The sequence below is a fragment of the Arachis duranensis genome, chromosome 3 (assembly GCF_000817695.3).
Source record: "Arachis duranensis cultivar V14167 chromosome 3, aradu.V14167.gnm2.J7QH, whole genome shotgun sequence".
In the NCBI taxonomy this organism is placed as follows: domain Eukaryota; kingdom Viridiplantae; phylum Streptophyta; class Magnoliopsida; order Fabales; family Fabaceae; genus Arachis; species Arachis duranensis.
Genome location: NC_029774.3, coordinates 81,526,725 through 81,532,130, shown reverse-complemented (window position 1 = coordinate 81,532,130; position 5,406 = coordinate 81,526,725).

The window sequence follows — 5,406 nt, the reverse complement described above, 5'->3', positions numbered from 1 at the left end:
TCCTAAGGGGTGCTTCAACACCTAATACCTTAGACCAACTGGTTTGGGAGTATTGATTGAAAGCTTATCTTAAAAAGCCGCTTTGATACATGACACTTAGAGTCGAGGCCAAAGCACAGAAACTATAAGCTGCTTCAAGGTGATTACATATAAAGAGATATCCATGATACCATCTGGATAAAAATCCTAAGACCTACGACTCCCAATATGTGAGGACTAGTGAGCACTGAAGCCCTTGCATGAGCATATGATTTAGAGTTCATCCCACTGTTACTTGATCACTTCACTCACTGTACGTTACAAGTGTTCCTCAATCCATCTTAATTGAAAGAACCTCTGAGCATAATTCAATTCTTGCTTGAGGACAAGCAAGCTTTAAGTTTGGTGTTGTGATGACAAGTCATCTTAGCCTAGTTTTACTAGTCTCTTTCTTGTGTTTTTAATTGAATTATGCACTTTCTTGAGGCTTAAGCAAGCTAATTTAGGTAGATTTTCATGCTTCCTTTGATTGAATCAACCATAGATAAATTAATGCAATTTCATGAGGTTTGATGCCATAATTGATGCATATTAGGATAGAATGAACATCTCATGATTTTGATGGTGCATATTAGGATAGAATGAATATCTCATGATTTTGAGCATAGCTTTGATGTGTTTGGTTGGTTAATGATAGGTGAAGAAAGCTTGGAGAAAGGTTGAAGTAAGAAGGAATGGCTAGAAGCAAAGAGAGGACAATGAAACAAGTGAAATTGAACCAGGAAGCAAAAAGTTGGACTTGAAGTTAGCCCTCAAACGTTGGCACAAACTTTTGGATGAAAAGTTAGCCTCAACGTTAGCCCCCTAACTTGGAGGCTAACGTTGGAAGCTGAAAATTCCTCCTAGGGCTTCCCTTTTTAGTTTTTTTAGAGAGTTTTCTTCTTGGTTTTGGGAGCTTGAGTGATCTTTATTTTCTTAGTTTAATTGCTTTCAAGTTGAATTACACTTGCCTTGGATCTTGGGTTGGAGAATTGAAGGAATTCTGTTTCAATCTCACCTTAGATCTCTCTGTTGATTTTCACTGCAATTTAATTTCCAATTCGGTTCATTGCTTCTTCATCTAATCTCTTTGCAATTTACAATTCCATTGCTATTGTTCTTGTTGGATCTAGGAAGGCATTGAGATCTAGACTTGGTTTTCTAGTCTCTGGGTCCTGAGATCTCATTTTACCATTTCAATTCTCTGTTTCTTGCTTTAATTGTTCATTTTATTTTTCTGTTTAAATCTGATTCAACCCCAATTCCCATTTACTCTTCTGTTTGATGAAATTTAATTTCTCTTTGTTTAATTTCTGCAAATCCAAGTCCCAATCCCCTTTACATTCCAAGCCATTTACATTTCTTGTCATTTAAGATTCTTGCAATTTACATTTCTTGCTCTTTAAGTTTCTGCCATTTAATTTCTTGTTCTTTAAGATTCAGCAATTTATTTCTTATTCTCTTTACTTTCAATGCAATTTAAATTCTGCAAATCACCAATCAATCAACCAAATCTTGATTCGCTTGACTAAATCAACCACTAAACTAAAATTGCTCAATCCTTCAATCCCTGTGGGATCGACCTCACTCCCGTGAGTTTTTATTACTTGATGCGACCCGGTGCACTTGCCGGTTAGATTGGTGTTGTTTTGGGAGAGATTCTTGTCTCCCCCAAAATTTACTCTTCAATAGGAAATGAAGAATCAAGCAAAACTAAGATTGGAATCATAGAAGAGATATGATGCACAATGAACAAAATTAGTGGTTAGAAATTTGTAACCACTCAATATAAGCCCAAAAACTCACAAGGTATTTGTTCTTTACTCTTCTATGTTCCACAAAAATTCATTCAAGCAAGTTTAAAAACAATTTTTCCAAATCAATTCAATAGAATGCCCTTGAAACAAAATTCTTGGAAATCTTTGCTGTTTTTCACCAAAATTATTTCCTATATGTATGTATGTATGTGATGGATACAATTTTCAAAATTTTTCCTAGTTCTCTCCTAATTTTCAACAAGCAAAAATTAACATGAACATTAGGATCAAAATGAACTAGGCATATACTATTCACAACATCCAATCACAATCAATATCTATACTATATACCATGCAAAATGCAATAGCTAGATATAAACTATGAATAAAATGCAATGCAACAATCAAAAACACTCTAACTATTTACAAGAACATAATAAAAAGAAACAAAAAGTAAAGTGCAAAGTGTTCGAAAAAGAAAGTTTACGCTCCAAAATGATGAATCTTCCCCCACACTTAAGCATTGCACGGTCCTCCGTGCATGAACACGATCCGGGGAGAATGTCTCTCAAGAGTTTCCACCTTGTGGGGGCTTGGGTTGTGTGGAAACCGCCAATGTCCAATGCATTCTTGGCGTCTCCATCCTCGGTGTCCTCCTCCTATCCCGGCTCCTTGCCTTCATGTCTCATCCTCGAAAAGAATGAATAAAGTATAATTAGAACTCATAGACAAATAGCACAAAAAGGTAAAATGGGAGAGTAAATAAGCATCTAATTGAGAAAGTTTGCATAGTGGTGTGAAATACACACAATGGCCGGTTAAAGTGGTATCCACACAATGAAAAAGAAAGCATGAGTTCCTCAATTAAATGGCCTAAGATATAAGCAATAGATGAACATCAATTAAGGACAAGCAAACTTAGGCAACTACCAACAAGAGCGAATTGAATGTAGGAATTATTGGATATTAATGTTGTGCAAGTGAAAGAGAAAAATTGATATAAAATAGCACAACAACAATAACCGATGCAATGATGAGGAGAAACTACTTATTCATCCTTGAAAACAATCAAATAATCACATGGGAAGGTGCTTGCTACAAAAAGTGACAAGTCTTGATAAGAATCAAGTCAAGTCAACTCAAACAAATGCAAAGCATTAACAAGGAGCAAATACCTTGTGATGTGATTATATTGACTTAAAAACCATGATGAACAAGCAATTCCATTCAATTCACTAAATTCAATATGTACTTGTTAAAAATTGCACCCAATAAGAGAAAAAAGTCAATTTCTAAATTAATTTGGTGCTAACAACTCAAAGCATTAAACAAGTACATTATTGAAATTTCAATCCCAAATAACATCATAATCATTCAAAAGTGCACAATTCTTAATTAGAATGCCCATAAAGGGTATAGTCTAACACATATGGTCGCAACAACACATCGATTGCAACACACCGATGCCATCGCCAACTGCTTCATCTTTCAAGCCACTCTTTCTAATGATTCGTCTATGACATCATTCCAGCTACCATCCGATCTTTCTTTGGATCTTGTTTCTCCTTTCAAATCTTTTTTTGAGCCACCACGTTTTTTACCTCCATCACGTGGTCATGAACATCGAAACTGCTCACCTTCTGCACATATCAATCGACTTTGCTTTCTGGGAGAGCCAATAGAGAACTCAACAAGGGTATCCACTTTTGACTCGACTCTTGAAAAAGAAAAAGTTCATTAAGGCATTATGTCAAACACATGGAGTGTGGTGTACATATTCACAAAATTTAAGTCAAAATTCAAACATCAACAACCCATAAATCAGAATTTTGAACACTTGCAATTCAACAAACAAACAAATACTTAAGCAAACTTAAACTAAATAACCAAAATTAATTAAAGAATGTAAAGATTAAGCGAGAAACTAAGCATAAAGAGAAAATTAAAATAAGAATACTTAAGAGATAATGAGTAGAAAAGAAAGGGACAGGTAACAGTGGCACTTGTGTTAGCCACTAGGAGGCTCACGGCGATGGAGCTTTGCTAGAGAAGAGAGGAAAGAGAGTAGAAAGAAAGAAGGAGGAATAAAAGAAGTGTAGAAGTGAGAAAATAGGGGTGTGCCTACGCACAGGTGTGTGTGCGTACGCACACTAGGTGAAAAATGTGGTTGTGAGCGCGCACAACAACGTGTGGGCGCTGTGAACAGAAGGGCATCGCGACCTGTGCGGACGCACAAGGTCTTGTGCGCACACACGAAAGGGAAAAGAGGGGGCTGTTCCCACGCACAAGGGGTGCGTGTGCTGCGAGCAGAGGGGGTGTTGAAGGTTGTGCGTGCGCACAAAGCTATGCGCACGTTGAAGTTGGTTTTTTTTAGAGATGAAGTGTCAAAATTGCCAGCTATTATGCCATCTGTGCGTACGTGATAAACCACTATTTTATGATTTATCTTGTGCTTAATTGAATGATTTTATCAATTATTCACCCACTTATTCATAAGAATTTGCATGGTTTTACAATTCCTTCCTTATGATATGACATATGTGAAAACATATTTCCTATGCTTTAGAAATATTAAATTTAATTATCCTTTATTACCATTCGATGCCGTGATTTGTGTTTTGAGTGCTTTCAGGCTTTATAGGACATAAATGGCTTAGAGGATAGATAGGAAACATACAAAAATAGAAGGAACGCACAAAATGGAGTTTTTGAAGAAAAGTGATGAGCGGATAATTTATACGCTTTTTGGCATTGTTTTTAGGTAGTTTTTAGTAGGTTCTAGCTAGTTTTTACTATAGTTTGTGTGTTTTTCTGTGATTTCAGGTATTTTCTGGCTGAAATTGAGGGGTCTGAGCAAAAAATCTGATTCAGGCTGAAAAAGGACTGCTGATGCTGTTGGATTCTGACCTCCCTGCACTCGAAATGGATTTTTTGGAGCAAGAAGTGTCCAATTGGTGCGCACTCAATTGGATTGGAAAGTAGATATTCAGGGCTTTCCAGCAATATATAATAGTCTATACTTTGTAAATTGGCGTTTAACGCCAGTTCCATGTTCCATTATGGCGTTAAACGCTAGAAACAGGTTGCAAATTGGAGTTAAACGCCCAAAACAGGTTACAACTTGACATTTAACTCCAAAAATAGCCCAGGCACGTGAAAAGCTCAAGTCTCAGCCCCGGCACACACCAAGTGGGCCCCATAAGTGGATTTCTGCACTAACTATCTTAGTTTACTCATTTTCTATAAACCTAGGTTACTAGTTTAGTATTTAAATAACTTTTAGAGATTTATTCTATACCGGATGACATTTTAGATCTGAACTTTGTACTTTTTGATGGCATGAGTCTCTAAACTCCATTGTTGGGGGTGATGCAATTATTTCTGTTTTCTATTCAAACACGCTTGTTTCTATCCAAGATATTCATTCGCACTTCAATATGATGAATGTGATGATCCGTGACACTCATCACCATTCTCAATCTATGAACGTGTGCCTGACAACCACCTCTGTTCTACCTTAGATTAAATGAGTATCTCTTAGATTCCTTAATCAGAGTCTTCGTGGTATAAGCTAGAATCCATTGGCAACATTCTTGAGAATCCGGAAAGTCTAAATCTTGTCTGTGGTATT